General features: G+C 46.7%; 1 non-coding gene across 1 annotated transcript; it reads left to right on the forward strand.

Annotated features, from left to right (window-relative positions):
- Nucleotides 1-2,061: 2,061 nt before the first annotated feature.
- On the forward strand, nt 2,062-2,133 carry trnaw-cca (transfer RNA tryptophan (anticodon CCA)). The gene has a single exon. It is a non-coding gene; the product is annotated as a tRNA-Trp (tRNA).
- The last annotated feature ends 11,572 nt before the right edge of the window (nt 2,134-13,705 follow it).

Raw genomic sequence — 13,705 nt, forward strand, 5'->3', positions numbered from 1 at the left:
CATGCATAAAGCCATGCTGACTATCCCTAATCAATTCTTGCGTTTCCAAATACATGTAAATCCTATCTCTTAGGATTCTCTCCAAAAGCTTGCCCATCAGGGATGTCTGGCTCACCAGTCTATAGTTCCCTGGCTTTTCCTTATCACCTTTCTGAAATAGTGGCACCACGTTAGCCACCCTCTAGCCTTCTGGCACCTCACCTGTGACTGTTGATGATGCAAATATCTCAGTGAGAGGCCCAGCAATCACTTCCACAGCTTCCCACAGAATTCTAGGGTACTCCTGATCAGGACCTTGGGATTGATCCACTTTTAAGCATTTCAAGATATGCAGCAATTTCTCATCTGTAATATGGACATTTTTTCAACATGTCACCATCTACTTTCTCACATTCTATATCTTCCATGCCCTTCTCCACAGTAAACACTGATGCACAATATCCGTTCCGTATCCCCCGCACCATCTACTGCAGCTCCACACAAAGGCCACCTTGCTGATCTTACAGGGGCCCTATTCTCTCCCTTGTTATCCTTTTGTCCTTAATGTATTTATAAAAACCCTTTGGGTTATCCTTAACTTTATTTGCCAAAGCTATCTCATGTCTCCTTTTTGCCCTCGTGATTTTCCTCTTAAGTATACTCGTTCTGCCTTTATGCTCTAAGGAGTCACTCGATCTCTCTGTCGATACCTGACGTATGCATCCTTCTTTTGTCTAAACCATTTGTCAATATCTCTAGTCATCCAACATTCCCTACACCTACCAGCCTTTTCTTTCACCCTAACAGGAATACACCGTGCCTGGACTCTTGTTATCTCATATTTGAAGGCTGCCCATTTTCCAGCAGTCCTTTAACCTGCGAACAACTGCCCCAATCAGCTTTTGAAAGATCTTGCCTAATATCTGAGTCTTCCTCCAATTTAGAACTTCAACTTTTAGATCTGATATATTATTTTCAATCACTATTCTAATGTTAATAGAATTATGATTACTGGCCCTTAGGTTTTGCACCCTCGCCAGTATGTACGTCCACATTGTGAATTAGAAAATTTCCTTTTACACACTTAACAAATTCCTCTATTTGGCGGATAAGTAAATGGGCAGGAGTTATACCTTAGGTCCACTCTTCCTTCATTCCCATCAACCCTAACACCATTCCTCCCCCAATAGTCCAACGGCACTTTCCCCTGCAACTGCCGAATGTGTGACACCAGCCCATTTACCTGCTCTCTCCTGACTATCGAAGGGCCCAAACGTACCTTCCAGGTGAAGTGGCACTTTATCTGCACTTCCTACAACCCAGTCTACTGCATTTGCTGCTCACAATGTGATCTCATCTACAATGGGGAAAACGAAGCATAAACTGGGTGACTGCTGCACAGAACATTTACGTTCTGCCCGCAAAAAGACCCTGAGCTTCCAGTTGCCTGCCAATTCCACACCCCACCCTGTTCCCTGACCAACATCTCTGTCTCAGGTTTGCTGTAGTGGTCCAGCGAAGCTCAGCAGCAGCAGAACGAAGAGCACCGAATATTCCTCTTGGGGACCATCCATCCCTCCGGTCCCAATATCGAATTCAATAATTTCTAGGGCCTCGTCCCTACCACACACACCAAGCCTTGTTATCACATAGTCTGTCATTACACACTACCTATTCTTAGCCACGAACAGTCTCCATTTACCCTCCCACGCAGATCGTTATCAACTCCCTTTCCTGTTCAACAGTTCTTCCCTCGCTTTGGGGTCTGTCCTGATCTATCATTTACTGCATCCGCCTTCCTCCCACGATATCTCCTGCAGAGAAACCAACGTTTTCCCAATTACCATCAGTTCTGTGGAAGGGTCATCGGCAACTACTGTTTTTTTTGTTTCTGATTTACAGCAGCCGCAGTTCTTTCAGCTTTTTATTGAGGTGGAGTTGGAAATTGTTTCGAGAGACAGAAGGAGAGCGGGGAGAGACAGAACAGACATGAACTGTTGATCTCCGTTGTTACTGATAACGTAAAATCATTGTAGTGCGATCACTTCCCTTAAGCATGAATACAGATCACCGGTCATTTGTGAGCTTGTGGCGCAACGGTAGCGCGTCTGACTCCAGATCAGAAGGTTGCGTGTTCAAGTCACGTCAAGCTCTCTGATCTCGACTTCTTTCATTTCAAATCAAGAAAGGAGTATGGTCACTCCGGATGCCTGTTGATCCAAGTCTTCTTTCCGGAAACTTTCGATCACACGTGAAGCTTCACTGTCAGTTTGATTTGTGAACAGTGTCAGGGAGGTGGTGTGCCCAGTGTTTGGGTAAATGCTCAGCTCCCCAGGGATTGAAACACAGCCGCCTCCCTCTGGGCAGCTGCTTCGTTCAGTTGGTGACAGTACGGTGTGAGTAACATAATACTGATATTCTTTACAACATAATCCAGAGACTCCCAGCTTTATGTCTCAATCTATCAGGAGCGTGACAGCGAGTTCAGATAGAAATGTTTCCCACCAACAGCAAATTCTTTCCTCTCACTGGATACAGTTAAAATTACCTTTATTCAGTAGAAGGAGTGGAAACTACAGTCTGACGGCCCCTCTCCACATTAACGGTGAGCCTGAATTTTATAAACGGTGTCACTAAAATCCAATGGAGGACACTGATTTGGTTCAATCGATTTTTTTTTGCCAAGCATAATTCACCGAGAGGATGCTGCTGTGTGAAACAGCGTGGGCAATTACTGCAGGGCCTCCTGCGCATGGGACACACCACAACTGATGTGTTTCACCTTCACCAGTTTATGCCTATCTCAGAGAAGAGAGTTTTGATGATTAGGATCATAGGAAGCCGACAGTGAACATGAGAAGAGCACTCAGACCTTCACAAGCTTGTCACCACAGCTGGGTCATCGTGGCCCGTGTATCAGTATGGGACAGTAATCTGCATCTACTGACTGGAAGCACAGCAAATTGGAGTGCTGGTGGGACTATCACACAGGAGAAAACGGCTTCGACAGATCAACTGGAGTGGCTCCCAATGTGCAACTCCGCTCTCCTCAACTGAATAACTGTAAACAAATTACTCAGTGATTCAAAGGAATACTCGGTTTTGAATCTGCATTGTGTCATGTACCTTCGAGGATGATGTCAAAACACCTTTATTGCTGTGATGGAGTATCCTGCTGGGCAGAATATACCCGTTGTCAAACTTCCCACGTTCTCTTGGTCTAACTCCGATTTCACTCAGAATCACAAAATGTGTGACAGCGCAGACTGAGGCCATGCAGCCCACCTTAGCTCTGCTGGTTCAACACAATATGTAAATAAGTGTCTCATTCTGTCGCCTTCTCCCTGTAAATCTGCACATTGTTACATTGAACATGCCCACCGAATTCCCTTTTGTATCCATTGAATCTGCCTCTTTGTCACTGTCAGACAGCGACTTACTGACCCCACTCCCTGTGCGAAAACAGTCTTCCTAATGTCACTTTTGCTTATTTTCCTGATGACTTTAAATCTCTGCCAAATCGTTCTCGATCCTTTCAGGCCTGGGATCATTTTCACTACATTATTGCCTCTGTCTAAAACCCTCATGACGTGGAAAACTTCAATCAGGCCAGCTTTCAGCCCTCTGTTCTCCAAAGAGAGCTGCCCCAGACTTTCCAATCTCCCTTCATTGCTGACATTCCTCAGGACGGCACCATTCACTTCAACCTGTTCAGCGCCGTCTGCAATCACTTCACTTCCCCGCTTCCTGAAGTATCACCCTCAGAGTTGAGCGTAATACAGGTGGAGGATTCATTCAGACTCGGAATGCGTGGGCGAAAAATCTGCAATACTTGTATTCACTTTGAGCAAGTGTTTCCCTTCGCCGTGTTCACTGCAATGGCAGCTCCGCGCCGTCCCTAATTCAGGCAGTGCGATCTCATTTAACAAAGCGGCTTCTTGAGAAAATTGATCGAGTATTTTTGCTCTGGTCAATTTAAGAAATGATGGTTCGCCTGGGATTGGAATCCGGGAACTCTCACACGTCTGCATTCGCGAGAAGACCCAAAGCTAGAATCATATCCCAGACTAACGAGCCACCAGCCATGGGTGCAGCTACCTCCTGAAGCAGCTCAGACTTGCTCAGTACGAAATACATTGTACATTGCTCCCAGAATTGCAAGCAGGGAAGAGTTTCAAGAACATCTGCTTCTCAATCTGTCTCTGCTCCCAGGACGCTGCTGTTTGTCCCGTCCCCAGGGACCGGACTCTCTCCACTGGTGGATAATTGAACCATTTTATTTCTCCTTGCAAGCTGTCCTGGTGGAAGAAGGAGCCCACACGCTCTTCTGCTCTCTCTCTCTCACTAGTTGTTGAGGCAGGATAAGTCAGTTCCAGAAATGCGTAGGAAATGGGCAACTTTGAGCTTGTTCCAAAGCTCCTGTTAACGGAGAGACTGAAAGATGCTGTGTTGTCGGGACCGAGAGAAATGGACACCGGAGACCCTTACCTCAGGTAAATTGGTATGAGTGCATTTTTGTGCAGCCTGCTTGGTGTTCAGAATTTGTCTTGACACAGCAATCCTACAGAGAGTCTTTTATTACACGGGCGCCGGTTTCTTTACCTCAGGAAATGGACAAAAACAGCAAGTCATGTGTTTCAACTTCACCGGTTCATTGCCATCTGAGAGAAGAGCTTTAACACTTGAGATCAGAACACACCGACAGAAAACTGGACAACACGACTCAGAGCTCCACAAGCGTGCCAGAACAACTGAGTAAATTTGACTTGTGCATCGATGTGACACATTGAGCTCAGATACACGAAGGTTTGGGAAGCAGATGACAAGGTAAAGGAGAGAGCAGAGCGCCGTTATAGGGGAAAGCTGCTGAAGACGACATTGAGTAAATAAGTGAAAATGGTTTCCCTTCTGGATTGTGATCCTAACATGCACCCGCTGTGCCATTCTCCTGCATTGCACGGCAGCTTTCCCGAGTACTCAGTGAAAAGTATTCAGCTTTTCATTTGGCGTGTGTCTTGCACGTTCGAGAATGAAATCAAAAGATCTTCACTGCTGTAGTGTCATGTGCTGTTGTGCAGACATATCGCCGATGTGCAAATATAAACTCAGGGGGTAATGTACACTGGAGACTCTGAGCCAGCTGAAACTTGCTCAGCGTGAAATACATTCCACATTGCTCCAAGAATTGCAAGCAGCAAAGCGTTGCCAGAACTTCTGCTGGTCATTCTGTCCCCGGGGCGCTGATGTTTGTCTCCTCCCCAGGAACTGGACTCTCTGTACTGGCGGATAATTAAACCATTTTGTTTCTACTTGCAAGCTGTTCTGGGGTGAGGGAAGAGTCCATTCGCTCTTCTGCTGTCTCTCTCAATCACTTGAGGTGAGAGAAATCACTTACACTAATACGTGGGAAGTGAGTAACTTTGAATATGAATTTCCTCCAAAGGTCTATTATCGGAGAGATAGAAAGATGCTGTGCTGGCGAGACAGAGAGAAATGGAGTCCAAGCACTCTTCCCTCAAGTAAATTCATATGAGGACATTGTTGTACAGCCTGCTTGGTGTTCAGAATTCGTCTTCATGCAGCAAAATACAGAAAGTCTATTGCAAAGTGGGCACCGCTTTCTTTGCTGCGATCGCGCAGCAGTTAACATCTGAGCCTCAAGTGTCCCAGATGAAGAGAATCCGAGTGAAACCTTCACTCACTGAGAGTCATCCCCACGGCCCTGAGCTGAGGGACTGCAGGCAGTCCAACACGGAGGGGACGGTTAAAAATGAACCAGTTTTGCTCCCTCAGCCTCTCTGTCCCAGAGACAGGCAGTGGGACGGCATAAACACGTTGCACCATTCTCACGCAGACAGAAGCCGTTCAGCCCATCGAGTCCACGGCGACTCTCTGCCACTTGCCTCTCTCTGAGGTGATTCACAATCAGTGATATCTGTCCTCATAGGAAGGAACTGTATCTGAGTGGTGATACGGTTTCTGACATACTGATCATCTTGTCATTCATGCCCGACCCGGCATGGCGATTAATGCAGGGAATGGATGGAAGTACAAGGCATGCGTTTCAACTTTATCAGCTCATTGGCATTGAGAAAAAGTGGTTTTGCGAATCAGTTCATAGGAAACCGACGAAGAACAGGAGAAGACCACTCAGACCTCCATAAAGCATGTTATTTGAATCGTGTGAGTTCACCGAGAGTATCGGTATGATACAGGGTATTCAGACACTCAGGCAGTAGGTGCAAAGGCAAGATATAGAATATAGCACAGCACCGGTTCAAAAGGAAGCCGCTCAAGGAGACATTGCACTACAGCGGAGGATGACTTCAATCCATCGACCTCGGGTCTATGAGCCCAGCACACAACCACTACGCCACTCTGCTCCTACATGCCGAGAGTTTTCCACAGGTCCCTTCGAGACTGATGTCAAAGATCTCCACTGCTGTCGTATCATATGCTGTTGCACAGACGGATGGAAGCTGTGTAAATATAAACTTTTTCCTAACTTCCCACATTCTGTTGGTCGAATTGTGATTTCATTCTGAATCACAGCATGTGTCACAGCACAGACGGAGGCCATGCGGCCCACCTTCGCTCTGCTGGTTCGACACAGTAAGTAAACGCGGGTCTCTATTCGTATCATTCTCTTTCCTTCTCCATGTAATTCTGCACAGCGTTACTTTAAACATGATCACCGAATTCCCGTTTGCGTCTATTCAATCTGCCTCTTTGTCAGTGTCAGTTAGGGATTTACTGACCCAAGTCACTGCCTGTGCGAAAGCGTTCTTCCCAATGTCACTTTTAGTTCTTTTCCTCATGACTTTAAAACTCTGCCGAATTGTTGCCGATCCTTTCAGGCGTGGGAGCATTTTGACTACATCACTTTCTCTGTCTAAATTTTGTATGACTTGGAAAGCTTCAACCAGGGCAGATTTCAAACTTCTCTTCTCCGAGGAGAGCTGTCCCAAATTTCCAATCTTGCTTCATCGCTGACATTCCTTAAACACGGTACCACTGACGTCAACATAATATTCCATCATTTCACTTCCTTGCCTTCTGCCCAATTTGTACTCCAAGCGGGAAAATCAATGACTGCAGCATCCGAGGAGCAGTAAAATCGATGTTTCGGGCAAAAGCCCGCACTTTAGCGAAGGTACTTTTTGAGAAAGTTAACCGGGCACTCTTGCACAAGTCAAGAAACGCGGGCTCGTCCGGGATTTCGCGCAAGTCTACGGAGTAGAAGACCCAAAGCGAGAATCATACCCCGAGATCAACGAGCCAACCGAGAGCACACAAGCACCCCCGCTCCACCTCTTTAACCAGCTGAGTCTTGCTCAGTGTGAAATACATTTGACATTGCTCTGAGAATTGCAAGCGGGAAAGAGTTTCCGGAACAGCTGCTTCTCATTCAGCCTCCCTGCTGCTGTTTGTCCCGGACCCAGAAACCGGGCTCCCTCCACAGGCAGAAAGCTAAACCGTTTTGTTTCGCAACTTTTCTCTGACACCGGAGTGAACCTTAATAAGCACTGCCCTCCTCAACATAGGGTACAGAGAACAACAGAAGTCCACCCAGACTTCCATCAGTGTGTCATCTCAATTGTGCACATTGGGCCAGTGTATCAACGTGAAATATTTATGTCAAAGTTTTTTGGGAAAGAAAAGAAAAGGCGAGGTGCTGAACAGTGCGCCGTTATACGGAAAAGCTGCTAAAGACGACATTGAGTGAATAGGAGAGATGGTTTCCCTTCTGGGTGATGCTCCCATCGTGCAACCGCAGACATATCGCCGTCCTGCAAGTATAAACTCTGTCTAAGTTGCGCCATTCTCTTTTTCTCGAACTGTGATTTCGCGCAAAAGTACAAAATGTCAACACTCACAATGTTCAAACTTTACAAAGTTCTCAGAGATATATTTAGCGAACACCTGGAAGAAATTCTCCCAAAAGTACCTGGGGAATTTCCGTTTGAGGGCTCTTGAACTTTAAGTAGAATGAAGAGACACAAGAAAAATTAAATTTAAACTGTAAAACACACGTAACCGCGTCTACAAACAGACACTGCCAAGCAGCCCCGACCTGCTCCGCCGAGAGAGTGAAGACTGTTCACTCATTTGTAGCTGCAGAAGCAATCATCCCAACACATGCAAACAAATCTGCATCAGGATGCTATTTCAACGAGCTACATCACACTGCAGCACCCAGGTACGATAAAGATCAATAAACAACTGTAAAGCGCATTTCAGACGAATAGACAGCCCGTAGGCCAGCTGAAAACTGCTTCCCTGACCGGGAATCGAATCCGGTCCGTGGTGGTGAGAGCGCCAAATCCTAACCACGAGACCACCAGGGAGACGTAGACCCATCCTTGTAGCTCTGCTGAAAATGGCCTCGCTGCCCGAGAATCGAACCCGGGCTGCGGCAATACGAAGACTTTCACCGGTACATCCATCAATGTAATTTGTTTGTGTCCATTACTCCCGATGCGAGCTCTAGAACACTGGGGAGACTTAGAGTCAAGTCACATCTCCGGGACTCTCCTGCGTGCCTTTATTGGAAAAAAGCACGGAGTGGACCCGGAAGCTGGTGTAGCGCAAGCTAACCTGGGTAGGTTTTTCTTCCTATAAATGCGCGCAGGAGGTCCTGGTTTATCAAGTGTCACTGTCAGATTGCATTGTTTTGCTTTTCTGCAAAACATCCACTTGAAATGGTCTCCTAAAAGAGTGACAAACCTCATTCCTGTCAGCCAGGATAGAAAATCCGAAGGGATGAACAAATTTCTTATTTTCTGAAGATTCACAAAGCGGAGACTGGGTTTTGGTGTTTGTTCCCTTTCCACTCCCAGGAGCCACAGTGGTTGGGGCGGTGAGTACAGGAAAGTGAAATGTGCCCGTGAGCAGCGTGCGGGGCTATTTCAGCTTCCCCTCATCTGACAGCGCTGTGACGTGTCTCTGATGTTCTCAGGGACATTTACTGATGCTAGACAGTGAAAAGAGTCTCGTTCCTGCAGATCAGAAATTCAAACCGTATGTCGGCTTCAGGACAATGAGAAAGATTAATTGGGGTGTGTGAAGAAGCTGTGAGCTGCATTTCAAACAAGTAGGTGGAGTCAGATGCGTCATCCATTGCGCCCTGGCCCTGTGCGTATCTAACGCCACCATGCTGCAGAGTTCTGACGTTAACACGGACATACGCAGTAATGGTAACAGTCACAAGGTCAACAACCAAAGATTCACCGTCAACAATCACCGTCACTGCTTCCCTTCCACAGTCCCAACTTTGTGAAGTAGTATCATCCACTGGCAAGTAAAACACATTAATCTTCAGGTGCCTGCTTCATTTCGATCACAATTTCAAGCCCCTCACTGTTCTAGTCTCACTTCCAAACTTGGCTCATCGCCTCATAAGCAGCCCTGCGGGTATCTGCTTGTTCCACCCGAACAGACAGTGGGTTGCAGATTCCCACCAGTCCTAATGTGAGTGAAATATTTTTCCCCCCTCCACTGATTTGAATCTTAAAGAAGAAACCGGGGAACAGTCTCCCTGTCTTTGTGACGACATTTCTCATTTTGTCGTCGGCAGGGTTCACACCTGCGTGGGGAAACCGCAATAGATTTCAAGTCCATCTCATTAACCACTCGTCCCACAAATAAAGAACCACACTGAAAGCTTCCTATCCCAGGTCTCCCTGCCTGTGGAGCTGAGAAAGAGTGAATTATTGCTGAATTTGTTTGAATCCAATCACTTCACAGGTTTCGAAAGTGTTAAATATCTGCACATGGCGAGTCTGGTTGTTTCATCCAGAAAGATGAAACCAACTTTCAGTTAAAAGCAAAAACAGAAATTGCAGGAGCAACTCAGCAGGTCAGGCACCATCGGTGGAAAGAGAATCAGAGACAATATATCTCCCACAGGTACTGCCAAACCTGCTGAATTTCTCCAGCAGTTTCTCTTTCTGTCTCAGATTCTCAGCATCCGCAGTCCTTTCCGTTCGAAGTTAAATCAATTCAGCCTGATGTGCAGGAATGAGAATCCTTTCAATTTCCCAAAATATTGGCAGAGATTTCAAGGTATTTGGAAAAAAAGTAAAAGTGACATTAGGAAGAACATTTTCGCGCAGGGAATGGTTCGGATCCGGAAATCCCTGTCTTACCGTGACAAAGAGGCAGATTCACGAACACAAAAGGGAATTCGGTGGTCATTTCAAAGTAACAATGTGGAGACTTACAGGGAGAAGGTAAGAGAATGATACGAATAGAGACTCTCATTTACTTTCTGAATAGAACCAGCAGAGCTAAGATGGGCCTCCAAATGCGCTATGATACGTGTTGTGATTCAGAGTGAACTCACAGTTCTACCAACGGAAGGTGGGAATTCAGAAAAAGTTTATATTTACATTCTCCTTACGTCAGCGCAACAACAAAATCGTTTAAGTATCCGCCAGTGGAGAGAGCCTGGTTCCTGGAGATGGGACAAACAGCTGGCTCAGGGATACTAGTCCACATTGCTCCATTTGCCGCCAGTTCAAACGGAGAAATTGGAGGGCCAAAGGTGTGAATAACGATCTGGGTAGGAGGGTGACTGAGTGTTAATGGAGACTGTTCCTGGCTAACAATAAGTCGTGTGTAACAGCAGACTATGTGATAATAAGGCCTCGTGTCGGTGTGGTCGGGGTCAAGGGCATGGGGGAGTTCAGGTCCAAATAATATTGAACTCGATGCTGAAGACTTGAGGGCTATAGGATCTCCAAGTGGAAAATGAGGCGTTGGTCTCCACCTGGAGCTGAGCTTTGCTGGAACACTGCTGCATTCCTGAGACAGAGTTGTTGGCCAGGGAGCAGGGTAGCATGTTAAATTGACAGGCAACCAGAAGGTCAAGGACTTTTTTTGCGGGCAGAACCGAAATGTTTTGCGAAGCAGAAACCCAGTTTAAGCTTCATGCTACTTTGGGGAAACCACACTGTGAGCAACGAATGCAGTAACTAGGTTGTGGCAAACGTGCAGGTAAAGGTATGTTCGAGCCCTTGGATATTCAGTTCTACCAACAGAATGCGGGAAGTTAGACAAAAGTTTATATTTACACAGCCTCCATACATCTGCGCAACAGCAGATGATATGTCAGCAGTGGAGGTCTTTGACATCAGTCTCGAAGGGACCTGTGGAAAGTTCGGGTTACGCGGAAGCAGAGTGGCGTAGTGGTCGTGTGCTGGCCTTATAGCCCCGAGGTCGATAGATCGAAGTCATCTTCCAGTGTTATGCAATGTCTCCTTAGGCAGCTTCCTTTTGAACTGGTGCTGTGCTATATTCTGTGTCTTGCCTTTGCACCTGCTGCCTTAGTGTCTGAATACCCTGTATCATACCGATACTCTCGGGAAACTCACACGGTTCAAGTGGCATGCTTTTTGGAGGTCTGAGTGGTCTTCTCCTGTTCTTCCTCGGTTTCCTATGAACTGATTCGCAAAACCACTTCTCCGAGATTCCAATGAGCTGATAAAGTTGAAACGCATGCCTTGTGGTTTCGTCCATTCCCTGCATTAATCGCCACGCCGGTTTGGACGTGAATGACAAGACAATCAGCATGTCAGAAACCGTATCACCACTCAGACACAGTTCCTTACTATTCGGACAGATATCACTGATTGTGAATCACCTCAGAGAGAGACAAGTGGCAGAGAGTCTCCGTGGACACGATGGGCTGAACCTCCTTAGTCGGCGGGAGAATGATGCTATGTGTTTATGCCGTCCCGCTGCCTGTCTCTGGGACAGAGAGGCTGAGGGAGCGAGAATGGTTCATTTTTAACCGTCCCTTCTGGGCTGCCTGCAGTCCCTCAGTTCAGGGCCGTGGGGATGACTCTCAGTGAGTGAAGGTTTCACTCTGATTCTCTTCATCTGGGACACTTGGGGATCAGATATTAACTGCTACGCGGTCGCAGCAAAGAAAGCGATGGTCACTTTGTAATAGACTTTCCGTAAGATTGCTGCGTGAATCCGATTTCTGAACACCAAGAAGGCTGCACAACAATGTGAATTTACCTGGGCGAAGAGTCCTCGGTGTCCATTTCTCTCTGCCCTGCCAGCACAGCATCTTTCTATCTCTCCGATAACAGACCTTTGGAGGAAATTCACAAAGTTACTCACTTGCCACGCATTAATGTAACTGATACCTCTCACCTCAAGGGAGTGAGAGAGAGAGCAGAAGAGCAAACGGACTCTTCCCTCCCCCCAGAACAGCTTGAAAGTAGAAACAAAATGGTTTAATTATCGGCCAAAAGAGAAAGTCCAGTTCGTGGGGATGAGACACACATCAGCCTCACGGGGACAGAATGACAAGCAGATTTTCTGGAAGCGCTTTGCTGCTTGCAATTCTTAGAGCAATGTGAAATGTATTTCATACTGAGCAAGTTTCAGCTGGCTCAGAGTCTCCAGTGTACATTACTCTCTGAGTTTATATTTGCATATCGACAATATGTCTGCACAACAGCAAATGACACTACAGCGGTGAAGATCATTTGATGTCATTCTCTAACGTGCAAGTCACACGCCAGATGAAAAGCTGAATACTTCTCTAGAAAAGCTGCCGTGCAATGCAGGAGAATGGCACAGCGGGTGCATGCTGGGATCACAAACCAGAAGCGAAAACATTTACTCAATGTCGTCTTTAGCAGCTTTCTCGTACAACGATGCTCTGTTCTCTCCCTTACCTTGTCATCTGCTTCCCAAAACTTCGTGTATCTGAGCCTTATATTTCACATCGATGCACAAGTCAAATTTACGCAGTTGCTCTGGCACGGTTGTGAAGCTCTGAGTTGTCTTGTCCTGTTCTCTGTCGGTGTGTTCTGATCTCAAGTGTTAAAGCTCTTCTCTCAGATGGCAATGAACCGGTGAAGTTGAAATACATGACTTGCTGTTTTTGTCCAATTCCTGCAGTAAAGAAACCAAAAACCGTGTAACAAAAGACTCTCTGGAGGATTGCTGTGTCAAGACAAATTCTGAACACCAAGCAGACTGCACAAAAATGCACTCATATCAATTTAACTGACGGAAGAGTCTCCAGTGTCCATTTCTCTCTGTCTCGCCAGCACAGCATCTTTCTGTCTCTCCTTTAACATGATCTTTAGAACAAGCTCAAAGTTGCCCATTTCCTACGCGTTTCTGTAACTGACTTATCCTACCTCATGTACGAGTGAGAGAGAGAGAGCAGAAGAGCGAGTGGGCTCCTTCCACCAGCGCAGCTTGCAAGGAGAAACAAAATGGTTGAATTACCCACCAGTGGAAACAGCCCGGTCCCTGGGGACGGGACAGCAGCGTCCTGGGAGCAGGGAGACAGACTGAGAAGCAGATGTTCTTGAAACTCTTCGCTGCTTGTGTTTTTGGGAGCAATGTACAAAGCAGCAATTCTCAGCTGCTTCAGGAGGTGGCTGCACTCATGGCTGGTGGCTGGTGAGTCTTGGATATGATTCTAGCTTTGGGTCTTCTAGCGAATGCAGACATGTGAGAGTTTAGATTAGACTTAGACTTACAGTGTGGAAACAGGCCCTTCGGCCCAACAAGTCCACACCGACCCGCCGAAGCGCAACCCACCCATACCCCTACCCCTACATTTACCCCTTACCTAACACTATGGGCAATTTAGCTCGGCCAATTCACCTGACCCGCACATCTTTGTGACCGTGGGAGGAAACCGGAGCACCCGGAGGAAACCCACGCAGACACGGGGAGAACGTGCAAACTC

Source organism: Hemiscyllium ocellatum, assembly GCF_020745735.1.
Source record: "Hemiscyllium ocellatum isolate sHemOce1 chromosome 27 unlocalized genomic scaffold, sHemOce1.pat.X.cur. SUPER_27_unloc_5, whole genome shotgun sequence".
Taxonomy (NCBI): domain Eukaryota; kingdom Metazoa; phylum Chordata; class Chondrichthyes; order Orectolobiformes; family Hemiscylliidae; genus Hemiscyllium; species Hemiscyllium ocellatum.